Raw genomic sequence first — 27,462 nt, 5'->3', positions numbered from 1 at the left:
GATTCATTCAATCCATGAACATGGATTCTTTCCAGTTTTTAGTGTGTGTGTGTATGTCCTCTTCAGTTTCTTTCATCAGTGTTTTATAGTGTTCATTGTAGAGACTTTTTACTTCTTTGATTAAGTTTATTGCTAGATATTTTATTTTATTTTTCACTATTGTAAATGGGATTACATTCTTGCTTTTTTTCAGGTTGTTCACTGTTGGCATATAGAAATGCTACTAATTGTTTATGTTGATTTTATATTCTACAACTTTACTGAATTCATTGATCAATTCTAATAGTTTTTTTGTGTAGTTTTTAGGTTTTCCTAAATATAAGATCATGTCATCTGCAAAAAAGGATAATTTCAATTCTTTCTTTCCAGTTCGAATATGCTTTATATCTTTCTCTTGTCAAATTGCTCTGTCTAGGACTTTCAGTAATATGTTGAATAAAAGTGGTGAAAGTGAGTGTCCTTGTCTTGTTCGAGATCTTACAGAAAGCACTTTCAGGCCAGGCACGGTGCCTCACACCTGTAATCCCAGCACTTTGAGAGGCCAAGGCAGGTGGATCACGAGGTCAGGAGTTCAAGACCAGCCTGGCCAGGATGTCTCTACTAAAAATACAAAAATTAGCCATGCATGGTGGCAGGTGCCTGTAATCCCAGCTGCTCGGGAGGCTGAGGTAGGAGAATCACTTGAACCTGGGAGGCGGAGGTTGTAGTGAGCCGAGATCGTGCCATTGCACCCCAACCTGGGTGACAGAGTGAGACTCCTCTCAAAAAAAAAAAGGCACTTTCAGTTTTTTCCTATTCTATATGATTCTAGCTGTAGGTTTGTCATTTATGGCCTTTGTCATGTTGAGATGTGTTCCTTCCATACCTAGTTTGTTGATAGTTTTTATCATGAAGGGATGTTGAATTTTATCAAATGCTTTTTTTGAAATCTATTGAAATGATTATATCATTTTTGTCCTTCAGTCTGCTGATGCAGTGTATCACATTTGCTGATTTGCATATGTGGAACCATCCTTGCATCCCTGAGATTAATCTCACTTGATCATGTTGAATCAAACTGCATATAACTTTTGACTCCCCAAAACCTAACTACTAATAGCCTACTGTTAACTGGAAGTCTTACCTTTAACAACACACAGTTGACTAACACATCTTTTATATGTTATATGTATTATATACTGTATTCTTAAAGTAAGCTAGAGAAAAGAAAATGTTATGAAGAAAATTGTAAGGAAGAGAAAATACATTTACAATACTGAACTGTATTTATCAGTGCCATAAATTTACACCATCTGATTATAGGATGAATTATCCGAAATGGCAGGCAACCACAATTCTAGTTGTCAATCTGTGGTACATATCAGGCAATTCAACTTTTTTTTGGTAATGTCATGACTTTTCTCTGCTTCTTTGGAGTACTTCTAACATCACTAGTGGAACTTTGTATGGTCACATGGTGTTACTGAAGAGTTACAGTATTGCAGTGGATGAAAAATACGTGAGAACTGCAAGAGATCATTTTGCTATGATACACAATTTACTGGAGACATGAACTGCTGTTGTGGAGATGAGTAGCATCCCACAGTGTTTTAAGGAGATACTTGTAATACTTTAGCTCACTGCAATAGCAATAGCAGGTGGTTATGAAATTATTATAGTAGTACAGTATTGCTACAGATAATTTTATGCAGTTATGATCTAATACTATTAGGTCAGTGCAAAAGTAGTTGTGGTTTTTGGCATTAATAAATCTTTACCTTTGTTTACATTCTCTTGATGGCAAATGGTTCCGTGTGTAATCTGTGTGTGTGTGTATATTTTGATAAATTTTAACTTTTTCCAAGAAATTTGTATACATTTTATGGTAGTAAATTATATTAATAAAATACTGCTATGCACATTTTTAATGTGTTCATGGTATACCTTTTTCTTAACTTTTTTGATATTTTTACATTACACAGTTCATCTGTGAGATTTTTCAAATTGTCACAGATCTCCAATATTTTTTCTGATATACTGGGCCTACACAGTTCAAATTTGTGTTGTTCAAGGACCAACTGTACTCCAATTAAAGACAGATACTGTGACATATTAAAGGTAGTGAAAAGTCAGGACTCAATTATATATATTGTCTGTAAGAAGCATACTTGAGACAAGACACAGATAAGCTGAAAGTAAAACGTGGAGATATATAATATGTGAGCTATAAATATAAGAAAGTTGCTATGGCTATATTAATATCAGATGAAGTAGGCTTAAAGGCAAGGAGTATTACCAGAGATAAAGAGGGACGTATCACCAGAAATACATAACAATTCTAAGTGAATATATAAATAATAGCAGATCATCAAAGTACAAGAAGCAAAAACGGAGAGAACTAAGGGAAGAAATACACTATCTGGCAATCATAATTGGAGGTATCACTGCTGTTCTTTCTGTAATTGACAGATGATTTGAACAAAATTCATTACCGTTAGAGAAGGCTTGACTTTGCAATCACCTGTTGACAACTATAGAAATACAGTCGTCTCAAGTTCACATGGAACAATAAAAAAGATAAGACTATATGCTGGACTTTAAAATAGGTCACAATAAATTTGAAGATTGAACTTATAGGCATATATGTTCTGTCGACAAGGGAGCTGAATGAGAAATTAACTAGAAAAGATATTTAGAATAGGAAATTAAGCAGCACCTTTTAAATAATTCAAGGATCAATGTAAAGTAGAAAGGGAAATTTAGAAAAAATATAATAACTGAATAATATGCACAGCTTCATGCTAATACATTTAGTAACCCAGTGTAAATAAATTTACTAAAACTATTTAGATTTTCTGTTTCTTGTGCAAGTTTTGATAAATTGCATTTTCAAAGAATTTATTCATCTGGGTTAAGATACATTTGAAATAAAAATATTGATAATTGAATATTTTTAATTTTATGGAGATATGAGACCTCGACTGTTCAGAGAATCTTAAAAAAGAATGAAATGGAAGAGTTATGCTATCTGATTTTAAGACCCTAAAACTATAAGGGACAGTCAAGACTGTAGCTTATCCGTACGCAAATCAATGGAACTGTATCGACAGTAGAAATAGATTCATTTATATATAATTACTTAATTGTTTTTTACATTTTTAACAGCTTTATTGAGATTCATATACCATTCATACCCTTAAAGTATACAATATAATATTTTTCGGTATATTCAGATTTGTGTAGTCACTACTACAATTTTAGAACATTTTTATCAACCCCGAAAGAACCCCTGTACCCATTAATAGACACTCTCCATTTATTTCCCCCAAATTTATTTCCACCAGCCCTAAGCAACCAATAATCTATCTGTCTATATATTTGTCTATTCTGGATTTTACATAAATGTATTCATAAGAGTATGTGGTCTTTTGTGACAGGCATTTTTCATTTTATATAACTTTTTCAACATTTATCCATCTGGCAGTATGTATTAGTACTTTTATTGCAAAATTGATCATTTTTAAATTGTCAAATTATTGTATGGATATATGCCATATTTTGTTTATTCATTTATCAGCTGATGGACATTTGCGTTGTTTCCACTTTGTGACTATTAGGCTGCTATGAACATTAATGTATAGGTTTTTGTGGGAGCATATTTTTCATTTCTCTTTAGTATATACTTTGAAGTGGAATTGCTAGATCATGTGGTAACTAACATTTTGTTGAACTACCAAACTGTTTTCCAAAGTACCTTTACCATTTTACATTTCCACCAACAATTTATGAAGGGTCCAATTTATCTACATTCTCGCTAACACCTGTTACTATCATTCTTTTTATTATAACCATCCCGGTGGATGTGAGGTAGTATCTTGTGGTTTTTAGTTTTTTGTCTTTTTAAAAATTGTGGTAAATATACATAACATAAATATACATAACATAAAATTTACTGTCTTCACTATTTTTACCTATACAGTTCAGTAGTGTTCGCATCACCATCCATCCATATCCAGAACTGTTTCATATTGCAAGACTTAAATTAAACAATAACTCCTCATTCTACTCTCCCCTGGCCCCTGACAACTTCACCCCTGACATTTCACTTTCTTTGTCTATGAAGTTGAGTATTCTAGGTACCTCATATAAGTGGAATCATACAGTGTTTGTCCTTTTGTGACTGGCTTATTTCATAATGCACAATGTCATCAATGTTGATTTATGTTGAAGTGTATATCAGAATTTCCTTCCTTTTTTAGACTGAGTAATATTCTATTATTTGTATATACCACATTTTGTTTGTCAATTCATCTGCTGATGGCCATTTAGGTTGCTTCTAACTTTGGCCATTGTGAATAATGCTGCAATTTATATATCTTCATTGGAGAAATATCTTCTATTCAAGTTTTTTTGCCCAGTTTTAAGCTGGATTTGTTATTGTTTGTATATTCTGGATTAAACTCCTTATTTGATATATGATTTACAAATATTTTCTCCCATTCCATGAATTGTCTTCTCACTCTCTTGGTTGTGTCCTTTTGTGCACAAGTTTTTTAATTTTGATATAGTTCAATTTTATCTTTAGCTGCTTGCACTTTTAGTATCATATTCAAGAAATGATTGACAAATCCAATGTCATGAAATTTTTTCCCTGTATTTTCTTCTAAGAGTTTCAGAGTTATTAGCTCTTATGTTTAGGTCTTTGATCCATTTTGAGCTAATATTTGTATATGGTATAAGGTAAGGGTCCAAATTCATGTTTTTTTTTTTTTTTGCATGTGGATATTCAGTTGTCTTTGAACTATTTGTTGAAAAGACTATCCTTTCCTCATTAAATGGTTTTGGTACCTTTATCAAAAACGACTTGTCTATATATGCACAGGTTTACTTCTAGACCCCACTATTCTGTTTTACTGGTCTACATGTCTGTCTTTATGCCAATACCACACTGTTTTAATTACTATAGCTTTGTAATTTTGAAATTTGGAAGTGTGAAACTTTCATGTTATCATTCTCTTTTATTATTATATAATTATTATTATATTATTATTATTATATAATGCCCTCTTTGTCTCTTCTAAGTTGCTTTTCCAGCTATGTCTATTCCATTCATAAGCCCAACAAAGGCATTCTTTATTTCTGTTATAGTGTTTTTTGATCTTTGGAATTTCTTTTTCGTTCTTTCTTAAAATTCCCGTCTCCCTGGTTATATTGCCCATCTGTCTTCCCTGATGTCTACTTTATCTGTTAGAGCCCTTAGCATATTAATCACAATCGTTTTAAATTTCTGGTCTGATAATTCCAGCATCCCTGCCATTTCTGAGTCTGGCTCTGATACTTGCTCTGTATCTTCAGTTGTGTTTTTTGTTTTTTCCTTTTCATATGCCTTGCAATTTTATCTTTTTAAAATTTTTCTTATTTTTTTATTTTGAGACAGAGTTTCACTCTGTCACCCAGGCTAGAGTTCAGTGGCATGATCTCAGCTCACTGCAACCTCCACCTCCCAGATTCAATCGATTCTCCTGCCTCAGCCTCCCAAGTAGCTGGGACTACAGGCACGCACCACCACACCCACCCAATTTTTTGTATTTTTAGTAGAGATGGGGTTTCACCATTGTTGGCCAGGCTGGTATTAAACTCCTGACCTCAAGTTATCTGCCTGCTTCTGCCTCTGTAATTTTATCTTAACAGCTAGACATGATGTACTGGGTAAAAAGAGTACTAATGGGTCTTTTTTTCCCCCCTTGGTTGTAGTATCACTTGGTTGCTATGGCTTCTTAAATGGTTTCTAGAATTCCCACAAAACATTGTTCCATATTGTGTTGTTAGTTGGTGTTCCTATTGGGGATCTATGGCTTGGAGCTTCTTTGTCAGCTATCTTACTGCTAATCACTCTCCTCACTGTGATCTTGATGTGCATTTCCCTAATGGCTAATGATGTTGAATACCTTTTCCTTTGCTTATTGTTCATTTGTAAACATATATATATATATATATATATATTTTTTTTTTTTTTTTTTTTTGAGACAGAGTCTCACAATGTCACCAGGGCTGGTGTGCAGTGGTGCAATCTTGGCTCACTGCAACCTCCGCCTCCCAGGTTCTAGTGGTTCTCCTGCCTCAGCCTCCCGAGTTGCTAGGATTACAGGTGCCCACCACCACGCCTGGCTAATTTTTTGTATTTTTAGTAGAGATGGGGTTTCGTTATGTTGACCAGGCTGGTCTCGAATTCATGACCTCGTGATCTGCCTGCCTCAACCTCCCAAAGTGCTGGGATTACAGGCATGAGCCACTGTGCCTGGCCTTGTATGTGTTCTTTAGAGAAATGTCTATTGTGATTCTTTCCTCATTTTAAAATTGTGTTATTTTTCTTTTGCTTATTGAGTTGTAAGAGTTCTTTATATATTCTTGATACAAGTTGTTTTAATCAGATATATAATTTGCAAAATTTTCTCCCATTCTGTAATTTGTCTTTTCACTTTCTTAATGATATCATATGCAGCACAGAAGTTTTTTATTTTGATAAAATCCAATTTATTTTTTCTTCAGTCACTCAAAAGATAAGAAGGCTTTGTCTAACTCATGGTCACTAAAATTTACTCCTGTTTTTTCCTAATATTTTTATAGTTTATCCTTTACATTTAGTTGTATGACCTACTTTAAGTTCATCTGTTGTATGGTTTACAAAAGGCATCCAACTTCAGTCTTTTGCATATGACAGTGGCTTTATTTTTTTTAATTTTTTTTTTTTTTTGAGATGGAGTCTCGCTCTGTCGCCCAGGCTGGAGTGCAGTGGCGTGATCTTGGCTCACTGCAAGCTCCACCTCCTGGGTCCACGCCATTCTCCTGCCTCAGCCTCCTGAGTAGCTGGGACTACAGGCACCTGCCACCATGCCCGGCTAGTTTTCTGTATTTTTTTTTAGTAGAGACCGGGTTTCACCGTGTTAGCCAGGATGGTCTCGATCTCCTGACCTCATGATCCGCTCGCCTTGGCCTCCCAAAGTGCTGGGATTACAGGCGTGAACCACCGCGCCTGGCCCCCCTTTTTTTTTGAGACAGAATCTCGCACTGTCATCCAGGCTAGAATGCAGTGGTGTGATCTCGGCTCACTGCAACCTCTGCCTCCCAGGTTCAAGTGATTTTCCTGCCTCAGCCTCCTGAATAACTGGGACTATAGGTGTGCGCCACCATGCCCAGCTAATTTTTGTATTTTTAGTTGAGACAGGCTTTTGCCATGTTGCCCAGGCTGGTCTAGAAGTCCTGGCCTCAAGTGATTTGCCTGCCTCAGCCTCCGAAAGTGCTGGAATTACAGATGTGAGCCACCATGCCTGGCCATTTTTATCAAGGTACCAAATCAGCCTATTTGAAAAAGAAAAATATTTTCAGCAAGCAGTGCTGGAATAGCTGGGTATCAGAAAAAGAGCCTTGACCCTTCCCTCACACCATGCTAAAAAATGAGTCAAAATGGCTTATAGACCTCAACAAGACAGCTAACACTTTAAAGCTGTTAAAGAAACCATAGGAAAATGCCTTTATTGCCTTGAGGTAGGGAGGATTTGAAAGAAAAGACACAAGTAGCTGTAACTATAAAGAAAATATTGGTCAATTTTACTTAAACAAAATTAAAAGTAAAAGCTCATCAAAAGCCAACCTTAAGAAAATAAATTGGCAAGGTATAACCTGGGAGTAAATATTTGTAATTCATTTATAAAACAGTGGACTTGTACTAAATGCATATTTAATCATGTATAAATTGATAATAAAAAGATATGCAAACAAGGAAAATGAGCAAAAGACTGGAACAGAACTTCAAAATCATCCAATGACAACCTGAAAAGATTCATTATCATTTGTGATCAGGAAAACATAAATTTAAATATGCTACTACATCACATGCACTATGGTGTCTGAAATTAAAAAGACAACAGCAAACATTGGTAAGGATATGGAGCAACTGAAACTCATCCATTGCTAATGGAAGTGTGAAATAGTACAACCAGTTTTGAAAACTGCTTTGTACTTTCTTAGGCAGTTGAACATAGGTCTACTCTGTGACTTAGCAATTCCATTTCTAGGTCTTTACCTTGGAAAAATGAAAATATAGATATGCTGTAAGACATTTAAAGGAATGTTTGTAGGAGCTGATTTATAATATTCAACTATTGAAAATGATGTGAAAGTCATTTCATCAGAAGGAAAATGGATATACAAATTGTGGTATATGCATAAAATGGAATACTATTTAGCATGAAAATGGAATACTGTTTAGCATAAAAAGCATGAACTGCTCTCACAGTCTCCCACACACACAAACATAGATGAATCTGTAATACATATGTTGAATTGAAGTCAGACAAAGGATTACAGACTTAAAAGTTTCATTGTTTTTTATGAAGTTCAAGAAGAGATGAAATAACCCATGCTATTACAAATCAGAATAGTAGTAGCCTGTGGAGATTGGTGCAGACTGGCTTAAAAGGGGGTACCAAGATATTTTCTGGTAGAAATAGTCTACATCTTAATTAGGGTGGTAGTAACAGAGATTTATAAATTTGTCAAAAGCCAATCAATTCTACACTTAAAATGTGTGCATTTTACTCTATGTAATCTTGCCTGAAATAAAACCCCTATAAAATAATAATTTGGCTTATAAGGTATGGTTAAAATTACAGAAGTTCCCTGTTTAATACATTTTTTCTTTACTCCTGCATCTTCTTTCCTCTGGTTTGTGTGCTTTCTTTTTCCTGTGCGAAATCTTGGCGTCTTACTACTTTGTCTTTCCTTAATTTGGCCTCCCTTGCTTTACTGTATTGCTGCTGTGATGTAGTTGGTCCTGACCCTAGGTTGTGTGTGTTTTTGTCTTTGTTTAAAAAAAAAGCTTAAATAGCAAAAATAAAAATTTGAAGACTAGAAAAAGCTTACAGAAAGAAGATACAAAGAAAGAAAAGATTTTTGTACATTTGTACAATGTGTTTATGTTTTAAGCTGCTTATTACAATAGTCAAATAGTTAAAACAAATTAAAAGTTTATGAAGTAAAAAAGTTACAGTAGGCCAGGCACAGTGGCTTACTTCTGTAATCCTAGCACTTTGGGAGGCCAAGTCGGACGATCCCTTGCATCCAGGAGTTCAAGACCAGCCTGGGCAACATAGTGAGACCCCTTCTCTACAAAAAATGCAGAAATTAGTTGGATGTGGTGGTGCGTGCCTGTAGTTCCAGCTCCTGCCTCGGGAGGAGCTTGAGCCAAGGAGATTGAGGCTGCAGTGAGCTATGATCATGCCACCACACTCAGCCTTGGTGACAGAGACCCTGTCTCAAAAAAAAAAAAAAAAGTTACAGTAAACTAAGATTAATTTTTTATTGAAGCAGAAACATATTTTTTATAAATTTAGTGTAGCCTAAGTGTACAATTTTTATAAAATCTATAGTAGTGTACAAAAATGTCCTAGGCCTTCACATTCACTTACTCACTCACCCAGAGTAACTTCCAGTGCTATAAGCTCCATTCATGGTAAGTGCCCTGTACAGGTATACCATTTTTTATCTGTTATACGATATTTTCACTGTACCTTTTCTATGTTTAGATGCACAAATACTTAACATCGTGTTACACTTGCCTACAGTATTCAGTACACTAACATGCTGTCTAGGTAGCTATACCATATAGCCTAGGTGTGCAGTAGGCTGTACCATCTAGGTTTGTATAAGTACATGCCATGTTTGCACAACAACAAAATAGCCTAATTATGCATTTCTCAGAATGTATCTCCATTGTTAAGCAGTGTATTCCTGTATCATGAGTATTAACCAAAATGTGACACAGACATACCCAATGGGCACATGCTATTGGAAAAATGGCACCAATGGATTTGCTTGACACGGGATTGCCACAAACCTTCAATATGTAGAAAACATATCTGTAAAATGTAATAAAATGAAGCTACAGTATGCCTATAGCTATTTTTTTGTTTTATATTTCTAAAAAGAGCGTTCTGATTTTAGCAAGTATGCTAGCCTTAGAATGTGAAATTAAAAGGTGAGAAATATTTGCTTAGGTTGTTTTCATTAGTTTACCATAGACATTGTTAGGAATGAAGGAACTGAGTTAAAAGGTAATAATTCTGTATATCAGCTAGTTCCTTTTTTATCTTTGTTAAGTATTTCCTTGTATCAGACCTAAGTATTACTTAAAAAATATCTGTATCTCTGTTTGTTCAAAGTTCTAATATTATTTTTAAAATTTTTTTTATAAGTTTAGATGGGGTCTCACTGTGTTGCCCAAGCTGGTTTTGGATACCTGGCCTCACGTGATCCTCCTGCCTCAACCTCCCAAAATGCTGGGACTATAGGCGTGAGCCAACATCTCTAGCCCAAAGTCCTATTTTAAAATATCATTAACTTTTTCTGTAGTTCTAGCTGTTTGAGTTCCTTTTGCTATTGTACATGTATACATATAGTAAAAATTTGTTGACAACTGATTTATACTGCTTGAATTTGAATCCTGCTTATTAGCTACTTGACTTTAGAGGAGTTACTTATTATTCTTTGCTTCTGTTTTTTTCTCTTCAAAATGGTATAATAATATCTAACTCATAAGGCACACATCAAGATTAAATAATTTAATACATATATTTGGAACAGGGCCTGGTGCACACTTATTTCTCACCAAGAGTTGATTGACTATCATAAATAATATGCATGTTGGCTGGGTGGAGTGGCTCATGCCTGTAATCCCAGCACTTTGGGAGGCCAAGGCGGGTGAATCGTCTGAGGTCAGAAGTTCAAGACCAGCCTGGGCAACATGGTGAAACCCCATCTCTAGTAAAAATACAAAAATTAGCTGAGCATGGTGGTGTGTGCCCCCCAGCTATTTGGGAGGCTGAGACAGGAGAATCGCTTGAGCCTGGGAGGGAGGCGGAGGTTGCAGTGAGCTGAGATTGTGCCATCGCCCTCCAGCCTGAGTGACAGAGTGAGACTCTGTCTAAAAAAAAAAGCATGCTAAGAATTATTCTGAAATACATGCAAATCACAATTTTTTTTTTTTAGAATCTCGCTCTGTCACCCGGGCTGGAGTGCAGTGGTGCAATCTCGGCTCACTGCAACCTCCACCTCCTGTGTTCAAGAGGTTCTCCTGCCTCAGCCTCCCGAGTAGCTGGGATTACAGGGATGTACCACCACGCCTGGCTAAGTTTTGTATTTTTAGTAGAGACAGGGTTTCACCATGTTGGTCAGGCTGGTCTCGAACTCCTGACCTGGTGATCCACCCTCCTCAGCCTCCCAAAGTGCAGGGATTACAGGCGTGAGCCACCGTGCCTGGCCGCAATTCACAATTTTTTAAATGAATAGCTTTTTATGAATACAGTTAACATAATAATCTTAGATAGTATTACAAAGAATGATAATAGCACAGCTTACTAAATAAATAGCTATACATCTTGGTATCTTCTTTAATAATTTTAAGTTCACTCATTTTTCTTTGTAACTTAAAATGTTCCTTCAAATTAGTCTTTTGTGGATAATTTAATAGTTTAAAATATGAATATAAATTACTATATTTGTTATTAAATCTCTAGTTATTTATTTTAATATAGTATTTTAGGATTGTTTATGTGTAGTTAAAATATATATTTATATATATGTATAAATATATAGAAACATGTCATTGCATGGCATATATTGCCTGGTGGGTGCTGATACGTTGCCTGATGGAAGCTCAATAATTATTTATTGAATAAATTAGTTATGTTATATATAAAGTATAAATATACACACATACATATCAGCTGTAGTGTATGTGGTTTCAGAGATTCATCCACTTAATTTTTGGTATTTGTAAACCTCTTATTCTTCTATAAGTATTCATCTAAATTAAATTGTTGATATTTTGCCAGAGTTTGAAGAAACAAGTTACCTTTTCAAGTTTAAAAAAACTCTTTATTCCAAGTTATTGTAATGTGGAAAAAGCATTGTAATTATTATTTCTACATCTAAAATGGAGTGATTTTTAAAAACTCTTCTAAATGAAAAGGAATAAAAACTTCTATAGTCGTAAGTACTTTCAAACATCTGCAGTTCAGTGTGCATAATTCACATTGACACCAAAGTTTGGTTTCTGTTTTGACTGGAAAAGTCTAATATTATTTTTGTCTGCAAAGGGAAGAGTTGTATCACATCCAAGTGGGAAGATATTTGATTATAATATAATCAAGATGATTTGTGACTCAAAGCAGATTGTGCAGGAGGAAAACCAGCAGCTATTAAAAACTTAGACGATGTTATGGAACTTTTTTGTTAGGAACTTAAGGCATGTTTATCTTTCAGAAAGTAAAGAACATAGAACAGAATCATTACGATTTTCTGCATGATATAATTCTTCAGAATTCATATGATCAATAAAAGGAAATTGCAGATCATATAGTAAATATTGGCTAAATTTATTTTCTAAAAATTTGTCATGGATTTTATTAGTTCACTAGCATTGTAGAATTAGTTTCTGTTTGTTTTCAGTGACAAATTCCTTCTTAACAGTGAGCTTAGAGAGCTGGTATCATGAATCCTTATGGTATTTTCAGCCTGCTACAATGTTCCATCTTTTTAAAATATATGTCTCCCATTCATTTACTCCTATTATTTTGAAGGAAATCCAGACATAACATTCTTTTCATCTATGGCTTTTATAGTGTATCTCAGAAATATATAGACTCTTGTTTAAAGCATAACTACAGTATCATTATCACACCAAAAGGAGTAACAATAAATCTATAATATTGTGAAGCATCCAGTTTAATTTTCAAATTCCAATACCTCATAAATATTATAATTTCACCTGTTTCTTTTGAATCTATAAATAAGAATCACACATTGCAAATGATCAGATTGACTCTTAACTGTCTTTTATAGATTCCCCTTCATCTTTTTTATTCCCCTGGAATTTATTTTTTAAATAAATTAAAAATAAAGTCAGTTTTCTTGTCGAGTTTTCCAGTTTTTTCATTGCATCTCTGTAGTATCATTTAATATGTTCCTTTGTTTTCTTTTTTTCCATATATATACTTTTTTTCCCGAGTATCCAAATATGGATACTTGACCTAGAGACTTAACGAGATTTAGATTTGTTTTTATTAGCAAAGCTACTTTATAGGTGGTTTTGTGTTCTTTCATCTGGAAGCACATGTCAAGTTGTGCTTCTTTCTATGTTGTTAGCAAATCTCAATGCCTAGATCTGTTACTATACTAATAATTTCAAAATTGTGATATTCTAAAGATAACATTCCTATTATCTTTATTAGTTAGAATATTTCTCTAAAGAGAGCTATCTTCTTATCTATTGTTTGATTAACCAGTGGTAAAATTTATATATAAGGAGTGGGCCAGGTATGTTGGCTCACACCTGTAATCCCAGCACTTAGGGACGCCCAGGCAGGAAGACTGCTTGAGGCTAGTGGTTCGAGACCAGCTGGGGCAACATTACAAGTCCTCATCTCGACTAAATTTTTAAAAATACCCGGGCATGGCGGTGTGCTCCTGTGGTCCTAGCTATTCCAGAGGCTGAAACAAGAGGATCGCTTGAGCCCAGGAGTACGAGGCTGCAGTAAGCTGTGACTCCAGCCTGGGTGATAGAGGGAGACTCTTATCAAAAAAAAAAAAAAAAATAGTGGACGATACTTAAATACTTGGTTTACCAATATCCTCCAACATCAACTATTTGATTTTTAGTTTTTTATTTTATTTTTTTGAGGCAGGGTCTTGCTTTGTCACCAAGGCTGGAGTACAGTCATACAGACTGGAGTGCAGCTCACTGCAGCCTTGACCTCCTGGATGCAAGCAATACTTCCATCTCATCCTTTTGAGTAGTTGGGCCTGCAGGTGCACGCCACAATGTCTGGCTAATATTTTTTCATTTTTTGTAGAGACAAAGTCTCGCTACATTGCCCAGGCCGGTCTTGACTCCTGGCCTCAAGTGATCTTCCTGCCTTTGCCTCCCAAAGTTCTGGGATTACAGGCAAGAACCGTTGTGCATGGCCAAGTTTTTAAAATTTTTAAATTGTCATTATACACTCAATAATTTTATTTGTTCAGTGCACTTCAGTTACTATCAGTTATTGACACTGAAATTGTATTTTCTTTAGATAGCAGGGAACTTTTTCAAGTTGGCCTCTGAGTTTTTTCTAAGTCTTTTCAATAGTTTCTTGGTATCTGCTATGACTAAATGTTCCCAGATCATTCTGTACACTTCTTGTTCCAGATCTGGAATCAGCCAAACATCCATGGAGTTCTTTATTTTCAGTAGGAAATGCTACTTGTAGCCCATATTCCAGGTGCTAGGGGTCCTCATTGCTACTGAATTTCCTGTTGTTTTTAGTCTGTTTCAGTGGGCAGAACTAGGAAGTACATACACATAAACACTCGTATTTTTTAAAAATAAAACTTACGTGTGTTCATACTGATGTTTCAAATTCTGAACTGCAGAATTTTTACTTAACGTATCTTACATGTGTATCTTTTGTCTCCTATGGTGAGAATCTTAGTTCTTCAGAATACTATCATATATACAGTTGGCATTTACTTAAAATACATTACTTGATTTAGGGACACATATCTTCTCTAGCATTTGTCCTGTCTCTTTTTATTTGTCAAAGTAGGGGAGATCATTAAAATACCTGAATGTGGATGAGCACGATGGCTCACGCCTGTAATCCCAGCATTTTGGGAGGCTGAGGCAGACAGATCAATTGAGGTCAGAAGTTCAAGACCAGCCTGACCAACATAGTGAAACCCCATCTCTACAAAAATACAAAGATTAGCCAGATGTGGTAGTGCACACCTGTAATCCCAGCTACTCAGGGAGCTGAGGCAGGAGAATTGCTTGAACCCAGGAGGCGAAGGTTATAGTGAGCTGAGATTGTGCCAATGCACTGCAGCCTAGGTGACACAGTGAGACTCCGTCTCAAAAAAATAAAAAAATAACTGAAGGTGTGGCCCTTTCAGAGACTTGCCACTTTGGGTATTCCTGGGCCTTACCTTCCATTCCTTTTATACTGGTAGCCATGGAAACAACCCAAATATGCAAATATGGATAAATGCCCTCAGTGTAAAACAGCTTTATTATTTTTATGTTATGCTTATCTCTTTATTTACAATTTTTCATGTAAAAATTGGCCTGAAAGTCCCCCTGCCAGCACAGACATACACACACAGCCTTTCCAGAAAAGTTGAAGAAAGAGAAAGACCATGAGGATTAAAAATTGAGAGGAAACCTGAAGAGCTATAGACATACTGGGTAAATAGTGATATAAGAGCAGATATTGATCCCAAGGGCTAGGAACTTTGATTTTTATTACTGTTAGAAGGAGTGATGATATGGCCATGCGAGGTGAGAGCTGAGTGGAGAATCTTGAATATAGCCAGACCATAGAAAGAATACCTCTTCAGCGAAAGGAACTCTAGAAAAAAATAGACAACTTACTGGTTCAGAGAAGTGATAATGAAGCTTGTCTCTGGCCAAGACATAGCAAAGGGGGAAAAATTATCCTGAGAAATTAAAGAGCCACACCTGCTTCATATGGGAGTATAGTGAACACATTACATAACTGTCATGGTGAGAAGCCACAAAGTCATTAAGATGTAAACCTGACCTAGATTAATAAAACTTTAGGTCGTCCAGCAGCAAGAGATACAAAACCAATCTGGCAATTCATCTACACACACAAGTTAATACCGAAAAAGGAATGTCTACTAAAGATGGGCAAAGTGAAAATGTATATGCCACATAAAAAATCCACTATGAAAAATAATTAAAAGGATTATACTACCAACAAAGTGAGATAACAGCAAAATATGAAAGCATATACAATGTATACATGTAAACAGAAACCATTGAATAGACATATAAAAGAGGATCACTGTGAAAAAAAGATGGACAGAATTGAAAAAGCATGCAAAAAGAAAGAAATGAAAACTATAATCACTGAAATTAAAAAATATGTGAATAAATGAAGAGTAGATACGGCTGAAGATAGAATCAAGAATCTTGAATCACTAATGATAGATGCTCAGAATTCACATGTAGAGATTGAAAATAGATTAAAAGTGATTAAATTAAAAATGAGTTGTAGATCTAATATGGCCAATATGAGTTTCAAAATGGGAGCAAGATAATATTCCAAGAGATGATAGCTGTGGATTTTCCGTCTTTAACAAGCACAAAGAGTATGAAGAAGTTAAAAGTAAGTCCACTCCTAGAGATATTGTTGTAGAACTGTAGAACATCAAAGTTAACCTATGGAAGACGTTAAAGCAACCATTGAGAAAAAACATATCAACCTACAAAGGAATTACTGTGAAATTCATGGTGACTTTATGTTAACAACAATCAATGCCAGACTAAAATGGGATAATATCTTCAAAGTGCCAAAGAAGTACCATTTATCATAGCAGTTCTATCCAGTAAAGAGTGTGAGAACAAAAGAATCGCATTTTCAAAGACCGGATGTCTCAGTAAAATAACTTTTTTTTTCTTCGTTAATAAAACCTTTTATTTTAGATTCATGGGGTACATGTGCAGGTTTGTTACATGGGTATACTGCGTGATACTGAGGTTTGGGGTACAATTGATCCCATCGCCCAGGTAGGGAGCACAGTACCCAACAGGTAGTTTTATACCTCATTCCCCTTTCTGGCTCTTCCCCCTCTGGTAGTCCCTAGTGTCTTGTTATTCCCATCTTTATGTCCATGCGTACCCAATGTTTAGCCCCCTACTGATAAGTGAGAATATGTGGTATTTGCTTTTCTGTTTTTGCATTAATTTGCATAGGATAATAGCCAACAGCTGCATACATGTTGCTGTAAAGGACATGATTTCCTCTAAAATAACTTTTAAAAACTGTACCTCTGAAAAAAAGCGTTCAGCCTGGAAGGAAAACTAGATGGTTTGATAAAGGATTTCTACTGATTATTCTAGAAATAGATTATATATATGGTCCCAGAGAATAAAATGATGTGACGACCAATTAGGACTCATCACAGTAATCAAATGATTGTTATACATTAGAAAATTGAGATAATTCACCATATTAATGCAACACATTTGGAAAAAGCATGCAATAAAATTAAGCACACTAGTATTAATATTACAGAAGGGGAGTGGGACAGGTCAGCAAACTAGGAATAAAAAATAATGTCCCTAATGTGATCAGAATACCAACAAAAATGCCTCTTAATGGTTATATATTTAAACCATTATATATTATATATTAAGGTCAGAAACAAGAGAAGGATGACTACCACTAAAAGGAAAATTTTCTTATTACCTCCACTTCTACCATCCTAGTCTGAGCCATCTCATCTCTCTCCTGGATTAACTACTCAACAACCTCCAGACTAGACTTCTTGCATCTTCCTTCTCCTTCCCTTCCCTTAGTCTATTCTTTTTTCCTTTTTTTTTTTTTTTTTTTTTTTTTGGGCAGAGTCTCGCTCTGTCACCCAGGCTGGAGAGCAGTGGCACGATCTCAAGCTCACTGCAACCTCTGCCTCCTGTGTTCAAGGGATTCTCCTGCTTTAGCCTCGTACAGGCGGTGCCACCATGCCCGGCTAATTCTTTTTTTTTTTTTTTTTTTGAGATGGAGTTTCGCTCTGTTGCCTAGGCTGGAGTGCAATGGCAGAATCTCGGCTCACTGCAGTCTCCACCTCCCAGGTTCAAGCGATTCTCCTGCCTCAGCCTCCCGAATAGCTGGGACTACAGGTGCCTACCACCACACCCGGCTAATTTTTGTATTTTTGGTAGTGATGGGTTTTGCCATGTTGGCTAGGCTGGTCTCGTACTCCTGACCTCAGGTGATCCGCCCACCGCGGCCTCCCAAAGTGCTGAGATAACGGGCGTGAGCCACCGCACCTGGCCACTGTGTCTATTCTTAACAGCAGGCAGTGTGAATGTACAGTAATGTCAAACAAATTATGTGGCTTCTCTACTCAAAACCCTTTAGAAACTTTCCATCTCACTCAAAGTAAAAGCCGTAGTCTTTACAAGAATCTCAAGGCTCTGCTGTCCTCATCTCCCACTCTTCTCCTCCCCCTTGCTTACTTCATTCATTCCTGCTACAGGATTCTCTTTGCCATTACTCAAATATGCCAAATAAGTTTCCACCTTGGGGCCTTTGCACTTAACTGTTCCTTCTGCTTCAACCACTCCTTCCAAAGATATGCAAGATTTACTGCTATATCTTCTTAGACTCTGTATTCAAATATCTTCTCAGTTATGTCTTTTCTATTTGAAATTGCAATTTCTTTACTCTGTTGGCACTCTGTATGCCTTTAACCTGTTTTTCTTCAACATTTTTCACCTCTATCATTCTATATATTTCATTTACTTATTTCGTTTATTGTCTCTTTTCCCCAACTAGAATGTGAACTCCATGACAGTGCATTTTTACCTAGCTTCTTAGAAGCTGTATCCGCAGCCATATACAGCTGCCTGGAACAGAGTCATTGCTTAATATTGGTTGAAAAAAATGCACTTCAGAATAGACATTCCTTGGAGGAGAAAAGAATGGTGATATTTAAGCAGGGATAAATTAGTTACATAGTTCTAATATTTTGTTTTTTTTAAAATCTGAATTATGAAAGATTAATTTACATTTGGTAAACATTGGTGATAAGTATAACAGTTTGTATTATTTCCTGTCTCTTTCTGTATTCTTTTTCTTCTTTTCAGAAACAGGGTCTCACTCTGTCGACTAAGCTGGAATGCCATGGCAAGAGCATAACTCACTGTAGCCTTAAATTCCTGAACTCAAGTAATCCTCCCACTTCAGCCTCCCTAATGGCTGGGACTACAGGTGAAAGACTCCATGCCTGACAAATTTTTTAATTTTTATTTTTGTGGAGGTGTGGTGTCTTGGAAGGTTCCCTGGTTGGTCTTGCACTCCTGGCCTCAAGTGGTTCTCCTGCCTCAAACCCCAAAGTGCTGGGGTTACAGGCATGCGCCACTGTGCCCAGCCCATTCTGCTTTTTCTTTTCTTTTCTTTTCTTTTCTTTCTTTCCTATTTTTTTTTTTACTTTATGTATTTAACAATTTTTTTTAATTTTTAATTTTTGTGGATACATAGTAGGTGTATATATTTATAAGGTACATGAAGTGTTTTGATATAGGCATGCAATAATCTTGGCGTATCCATCCCTTCAAGCATTTATCCATTGTGTTACAAACAACACAGTTATATTCTTCTAGTTATTTTTAAATGTACAAGTTATCATTGATTATAGTTACCCTATTTTACTGTCAAATATTAGGTCTTATTCACTCTTCCTAACTCTTTTTTTGTACCTATTAACCATCCCACTTCCCTTCAGCCCTCAACTACCCTTCCCGGCTTCTGGTAGCCATCCTTCTAATCCCTGTGTCCATGAGTTCAATTGTTTTGATTTTTAGATTCCACAAATAAGTGACAACATGGGATGATCTCTTTCTGTGCTTGGATTGTTTCAGTTACCATAATGATCTCCAGTTCCATCCGTGTTATTGCAAATGACAGGATCTCATTTTTTTTTTATTACACTTTAAGTTCTAGGGTACATGTGCACATTGTGCAGGTTAGTTACATATGTATACATGTGCCATGCTGGTGCACTGCACCCACTAACTCGTCATCTAGCATTAAGTATATCTCCCAATGCTATCCCTCCCCACTCCCCCCACCCCACAACAGTCCCCAGAGTGTGATATTCCCCTTCCTGTGTCCATGTGATCTCATTGTTCAATTCCCACCTATGAGTGAGAATATGCGTTGTTTGGTTTTTTGTTCTTGCGATAGTTTACTGAAAATGATGATTTCCAATTTCATCCATGTCCCTACAAAGGACATGAACTCATCATTTTTTACGGCTGCATAGTATTCCATGGTGTATATGTGCCACATTTTCTTAATCCAGTCTATCATTGTTGGACATTTGGGTTGGTTCCAAGTCTTTGCTATTGTGAATAATGCCGCAATAAACATACGTGTGCATGTGTCTTTATAGCAGCATGATTTATAGTCCTTTGGGTATATACCCAGTAATGGGATGGCTGGGTCAAATGGTATTTCCAGTTCTAGATCCCTGAGGAATCGCCACACTGACTTCCACAATGGTTGAACTAGTTTACAGTCCCACCAACAGTGTAAAAGTGTTCCTATTTCTCCACATCCTCTCCAGCAGCACCTGTTGTTTCCTGACTTTTTAATGATTGCCATTCTAACTGGTGTGAGATGGTATCTCATTGTGGTTTTGATTTGCATTTCTCTGATGGCCAGTGATGATGAGCATTTTTTCATGTGTCTTTTGGCTGCATAAATGTCTTCTTTTGAGAAGTGTCTGTGCATGTCCTTTGCCCACTTTTTGATGGGGTTGTTTGTTTTTTTCTTGTAAATTTGTTTGAGTTCATTGTAGATTCTGGATATTAGCCCTTTGTCAGATGAGTAGGTTGCGAAAATGTTCTCCCATTTTGTAGGTTGCCTGTTCACTCTGATGGTAGTTTCTCTTGCTGTGCAGAAGCTCTTTAATTAGATCCCATTTGTCAATTTTGTCTTTTGTTGCCATTGCTTTTTGTGTTTTAGACATGAAGTCCTTGCCCATGCCTATGTCCTGAATGGTAATGCCCAGGTTTTCTTCTAGGGTTTTTATGGTTTTAGGTCTAACATTTAAGTCTTTAATCCATCTTGAATTGATTTTTATATAAGGTGTAAGGAAGGGATCCAGTTTCAGCTTTCTACATATGGCTAGCCAGTTTTCCCAGCACCATTTATTAAATAGGGAATCCTTTCCCCATTGCTTGTTTTTCTCAGGTTTGTCAAAGATCAGATAGTTGTAGATATGCAGCATTATTTCTGAGGGCTCTGTTCTGTTCCATTGATCTATATCTCTGTTTTGGTACCAGTACCATGCTGTTTTGGTTACTGTAGCCTTGTAGTATAGTTTGAAGTCAGGTAGTGTGATGCCTCCAGCTTTGTTCTTTTGGCTTAGGATTGACTTGGCGATGCGGGCTCTTTTTTGGTTCCATATGAACTTTAAAGTAGTTTTTTCCAATTCTGTGAAGAAAGTCATTGGTAGCTTGATGGGGATGGCATTGAATCTGTAAATTACCTTGGGCAGTATGGCCATTTTCATGATATTGATTCTTCCTACCCATGAGCATGGAATGTTCTTCCATTTGTTTGTATCTTCTTTTATTTCCTTGAGCAGTGGTTTGTAGTTCTCCTTGAAGAGGTCCTTCACATCCCTTTAAGTTGGATTCCTAGGTATTTGATTCTCTTTGAAGCAATTGTGAATGGGAGTTCACTCATGATTTGGCTCTCTGTTTTTCTGTTGTTGGTGTATAAGAATGCTTATGATTTTTGTACATTGATTTTGTATCCTGAGACTTCACTGAAGTTGCTTATCAGCTTAAGGAGATTTTGGGCTGAGACAATGGGGTTTTCTAGATATACAATCATGTCGTCTGCAAACAGGGACAATTTGACTTCCTCTTTTCCTAATTGAATACCCTTTATTTCCTTCTCCTGCCTAATTGCCCTGGCCAGAACTTCCAACACTATGTTGAATAGGAGTGGTGAGAGAGGGCATCCCTGTCTTGTGCCAGTTTTCAAAGGGAATGCTTCCAGGTTTTGCCCATTCAGTATGATATTGGCTGTGGGTTTGTCATACATAGCTCTTATTATTTTGAAATACATCCCATCAATACCTAATTTATTGAGAGTTTTTAGCATGAAGGGTTGTTGAATTTTGTCAAAGACTTTTTCTGCATCTATTGAGATAATCATGTGGTTTTTGTCTTTGGCTCTGTTTATATGCTGGATTACATTTATTGATTTGTGTGTATTGAACCAGCCTTGCATCCCAGGGATGAAGCCCACTTGATCATGGTGGATAAGCTTTTTGATGTGCTGCTGGATTCGTTTTGCCAGTATTTTATTGAGGATTTTTGCATCAATGTTCATCAAGGATATTGGTCTAAAATTCTCTTTTTTTGTTGTGTCTCTGCCTGGCTTTGGTATCAGAATGATGCTGGCCTCATAAAAAGAGTTAGGGAGGATTCCCTCTTTTTCTGTTGATTGGAATAGTTTCAGAAGGAATGGTACCAGTTCCTCCTTGTACCTCTGGTAGAATTCGGCTGTGAATCCATCTGGTCCTGGACTGTTTTTAGTTGGTAAGCTATTGATTATTGCCACAATTTCAGCTCCTGTTATTGGTCTATTCAGAGATTCAACTTCTTCCTGGTTTAGTGTTGGGAGAGTGTATGTGTCGAGGAATTTATCCATTTCTTCTAGATTTTCTAGTTTATTTGCATAGAGGTGTTTGTAGTATTCTCTGATGATAGTTTGTATTTCTGTGGGATCGGTGGTGATATCCCCTTTATCATTTTTTATTGCGTCTATTTGATTCTTCTCTCTTTTTTTCTTTATTAGTCTTGCTAGTGGTCTATCAATTTTGTTGATCTTTTCAAAAAACCAGCTCCTGGATTCATTAATTTTTTGAAGGGTTTTTTGTGTCTCTATTTCCTTCAGTTCTGCTCTGATATTAGTTATTTCTTGCCTTCTGCTAGCTTTTGAATGTGTTTGCTCTTGCTTTTCTAGTTCTTTTAATTGTGATGTTAGGGTGTCAATTTTGGATCTTTCCTGCTTTCTCTTGTGGGCATTTAGTGCTATAAATTTCCCTCTACACACTGCTTTGAATGTGTCCCAGAGATTCTGGTATGTTGTGTCTTTGTTCTCGTTGGTTTCAGAGAACATCTTTATTTCTACCTTCATTTTGTTATGTACCTAGTAGTCATTCAGGAGCAGGTTGTTCAGTTTCCATGTAGTTGAGCAGTTTTCAGTGAGATTCTTAATCCTGAGTTGTAATTTGATTGCACTGTGGTCTGAGAGATAGTTTGTTATAATTTGTGTTCTTTTACATTTGCTGAGGAGAGCTTTACTTCCAAGTATGTGGTCAATTTTGGAATAGGTGTGGTGTGGTGCTGAAAAAAATGTATATTCTGTTGATTTGGGGTGGAGAGTTCTGTAGATGTCTATTAGGTCTGCTTGGTGCAGAGCTGAGTTCAATTCCTGGGTATCCTTGTCTACTTTCTGTCTCGTTGATCTGTCTAATGTTGACAGTGGGGTGTTAAAGTCTCCCATTATTATTGTGTGGGAGTCTAAGTCTCTTTGTAGGTCACTCAGGACTTGCTTTATGAATCTGGGTGCTCCTGTATTGGGTACATATATATTTAGGATAGTTAGTTCTTCTTGTTGAATTGATCCCTTTACCAGTATGTAATGGCCTTTTTTGTTTCTTTTTATCTTTGTTGGTTTAAAGTCTGTTTTATCAGAGACTAGGATTGCAACCCCTGCCTTTTTTTGTTTTCCATTTGCTTGGTAGATCTTCCTCCATCCTTTTATTTTGAGCCTATGTGTGTCTCTGCATGTGAGATGGGTTTCCTTAATACAGCACACTGATGGGTCTTGACTCTTTATCCAATTTGCCAGTCTGTGTCTTTTAGTTGGAGCATTTAGTCCATTTACATTTAAAGTTAATATTGTTATGTGTGAATTTGATCCTGTCATTATGATGTTAGCTGGTTATTTTGCTCGTTAGTTGGTGCAGTTTCTTCCTAGTCTCGATGGTCTTTACATTTTGGCATGATTTTGCAGCGGCTGGTACCGGTTGTTCCTTTCCATGTTTAGCACTTCCTTCAGGAGCTCTTTTAGAGCAGGCCTGGTGGTGACAAAATCTCTCAGCATTTGCTTGTCTGTAAAGTATTTTATTTCTCCTTCGCTTATGAAGCTTAGTTTGGCTGGATATGAAATTCTAGGTTGAAAATTCTTTTCTTTAAGAATGTTGAATATTGGCCCCCACTCTCTTCTGGCTTGTAGGGTTTCTGCTGAGAGATCTGCTGTTAGTCTGATGGGCTTCCCTTTGTGGGTAACCCGACCTTTCTGTCTGGCTGCCCTTAACATTTTTTCCTTCATGTCAACTTTGGTGAATCTGACAATTATGTGTCTTGGAGTTGCTCTTCTCGAGGAGTATCTTTGTGGCGTTCTCTGTATTTCCTGAATCTGAACATTGGCCTGCCTTGCCAGATTGGGGAAGTTCTCCTGGATAATAAACTGCAGAGTGTTTTCCAACTTGGTTCCATTGTCCCCATCACTTTCAGGTACACCAATGAGATGTAGATTTGGTGTTTTCACATAGTCCCATATTTCTTGGAGGCTTTGCTCATTTCTTTTTATTCTTTTTTCTCTAAACTTCCCTTCTCGCTTCATTTCATCCATTTCATCTTCCATGGTTGATACCCTTTCTTCCAGTTGATCGCATCAGCTCCTGAGGCTTCTGCATTCTTCATGTAGTTCTCGAGCCTTGGTTTTCAGCTCCATCAGCTCCTTTAAGCACTTCTGTGTATTAGTTATTCTAGTTATACATTCTTCTAAATTTTTTTCAAAGTTTTCAACTTCTTTGCCTTTGGTTTGAATGTCCTCCCGTAGCTCAGAGTAATTTGTTCGTCTGAAGCCTTCTTCTCTCAGCTCGTCAAAGTCATTCTCCATCCAGCTTTGTTCTGTTGCTGGTGAGGAACTGCGTTCCTTTGGAGGAGGAGAGGCGCTCTGCTTTTTAGAGTTTCCAGTTTTTCTGTTCTGTTTTTTCCCCAGCTTTGTGGTTTTATCTACTTTTGGTCTTTGATGCTGGTGATGTACAGATGGGTTTTTGGTGTGGATGTCCTTTCTGTTTGTTAGTTTCCCTTCTAACGGACAGGACCCTCAGCTGCAGGTCTGTTGGAATACCCTGCTGTGTGAGGTGTCATTCTGCCCCTGCTGGGGGGTGCCTCCCAGTTAGGCTGCTCAGGGGTCAGGGGTCAGGGACCCACTTGAGGAGGCAGTCTGCCCGTTCTCAGATCTCCAGCTGCGTGCTGGGAGAACCACTGCTCTCTTCAAAGCTGTCAGACAGGGACATTTAAGTCTGCAGAGGTTACTGCTGTCTTTTTGTTTGTCTGTGCCCTGCCCCCAGAGGTGGAGCCTACAGAGGCAGGCAGGCCTCCTTGAGCTGTGGTGGGCTCCACCCAGTTGGAGCTTCCAGGCTGCTTTGTTTACCTAAGCAAGCCTGGGCAATGGCGGGCGCCCCTCCCCCAGCCTGGCTGCCGCCTTGCAGTTTGATCTCAGACTGCTGTGCTAGCAATCAGCGAGACTCTGTGGGTGTAGGACCCTCCGAGCCAGGTGCGGGATATAATCTTGTGGTGTGCCGTTTTTTAAGCCGGTCTGAAAAGCGCAATATTCGGGTGGGAGTGACCCAATTTTCCAGGTGCGTCTGTCACCCCTTTCTTTGACTCGGAAAGGGACCTCCCTGACCCCTTGCGCTTCCCGAGTGAGGCAATGCCTAGCCCTGATTTGGCTCACGCACGGTGCGCGCACCCACTGACCTGCGCCCACTGTCTGGCACTCCCTAGTGAGATGAACCCGGTACCTCAGATGGAAATGCAGAAATCACCATCTTCCGGGTCGCTGATGCTGGGAGCTGTAGACCGGAGCTGTTCCTATTCGGCCATCTTGGCTCCTCCCCCCAGGATCTCATTTTTTTATGATTGAATAGTACTCCACTGTGTATACATGTGCCACATTTTCTTTATCCAGTGATCTGTTGAACACTTAGGGTGCTTCCAAATATTGGCTATTGTGAACAGTGCTGCAACAAACATGGAGGTGCAGATATCTCTTCAATATACTGATTTCCCTTCTTTGGAGTATATACCCAGTAGTGGGATTGCTGGATCATATGGTAGCTCTATTTTTAATTTTCTGAAGAACCTCCAAAATTTTCTCCATATTGATTGTACTAACTTACATTCTCACCAACAGATGGGCAATTTGCAAGTATATTCTCCCATATTGTCTCTTCACTTTGTTGATTGTTTCCTATGCTGTGCAGATTTTTAACTAGATGTGATCCCATTTGTCCATTTGTGCTTTGGTTGCCTGTGCTTGTGGGATATTGCTCAAGAAATGTTCACCCTTTTCACCCTTTTTCCACATGCTTACCAGCATTTGTTATTACCTGTCTTTTAGTTAAAAGCCATTTTAACTGGAGTGAGACAATAATCTAATTGTAGTTTTGATTTGCATTTCTTTGATGATCAGTGATATTGAACACCTTTTCATATGCCAGTTTGCCATTTGTATGTCATCTTTTGAGAAATGTCTATTCAATTATTTGGTCTTTTTTTTAAAAATCAGGTTATTAGATCTTTTCCAATAGAGTTGTTTGAGCTCCTTATATATCCTGGTTGTTAATTCCTTGTCAGATGGATAGTTTGCAAATATTTTCTCCCATTCTGTAGGTTGTCTCTTCTCTTTATTGATTGTTTCCTTTGCTGTGCAGAAGATTTTTAACTTGATGGGATCCCATTTGTCCATTTTTGTTTTGGTTGCCTGTGCTTGTGGGGTATTGCTCAAGAAATATTTTTTTCTTGTTTTGTTTTTTTAATTATACTTTAAGTTCTAGGGTACATGTGCACAATGTGCAGGTTTGTTACATAGTTATACATGTGCCATGATGGTTTGCTGCACCCATCAACTCGTCATTTATGTTAGGTATTTCTCCTAATGCTATCCCTCCCCCAGCTTCCTACCCCCTGAGAGGCCCCCGTGTGTGATGTTCCCTGCCCTATGTCCAGGTGTTCTCAGTTTTCAATTCCCATCTGTGAGTGAGAACATGCAGTGTTTGGTTTCCTGTCCTTCTGACAATTTGCTGAGAATGATGGTTTCCAGCTTCATCCATGTCCCTGCAAAGGATATGAACTCATCCTTTTTTATGGCTGCATAGTATTCCATGGTGTATATGTGCCACATTTTCTTAATCCAGTCTATTATTGATGGGCGTTTGAGTTCACTCCAGTCTTTGCTATTGTGAATAGTGCTGCAATAAACATACCTGTGCATGTGTCTTTATAGCAGCATGATTTATAATCCTTTGGGTATATACCCAGCAATGGAATCACTGGGTCAAATGTTATTTCTAGTCCTAGATCCTTGAGGAATTGCCACACTGTCTTCCACAATGGTTGAACTAATTTACACTCCCACCAAGTGTAAAAGCGTTCCTATTTCTCCACATCCTCTCCAGCATCTGTTGTTTTCTGACTTTTTAATCATCGCCATTCTAACTGATGTGAGATGGTATCTCATTGTGGTTTTGATTTGCATTTCTCTGATGACCAGTGATGATGAGCATTTTTTCATGTGTCTGTGGGATGCATAAATGTCTTCTTTTGAGAAGTGTCTGTTAATACCCTTTGCCCACTTTTTCACGGGGTTGCTTTTTTCTTGTAAATTTGTTAAAGTTCATTGTAGATTCTGGATGTCAGCCCTTTGTCACATAGGTAGATTACAAAAATTTTCTCCCATTCTGTAGGTTGCCTGTTCACTCTGAGGGTAGTTTCTCTTGCTGTGCAGAAGCACTTTAGTTTAATCAGATGGTATTTGTCAA

At 37.2% G+C, this 27,462-nt stretch overlaps 1 protein-coding gene across 28 annotated transcripts in view; it reads left to right on the top strand.

Moving 5' to 3' along the window:
• The window catches only part of MIPOL1 (mirror-image polydactyly 1), a 363,261-nt gene that overhangs the window by 132,933 nt on the left and 202,866 nt on the right, over nucleotides 1-27,462 (top strand). The window lies entirely within an intron of this gene.

The sequence above is a fragment of the Gorilla gorilla genome, chromosome 15, assembly GCF_029281585.2.
Source record: "Gorilla gorilla gorilla isolate KB3781 chromosome 15, NHGRI_mGorGor1-v2.1_pri, whole genome shotgun sequence".
Taxonomy (NCBI): domain Eukaryota; kingdom Metazoa; phylum Chordata; class Mammalia; order Primates; family Hominidae; genus Gorilla; species Gorilla gorilla.
This window is presented reverse-complemented; position numbering and strand designations above follow the sequence as displayed.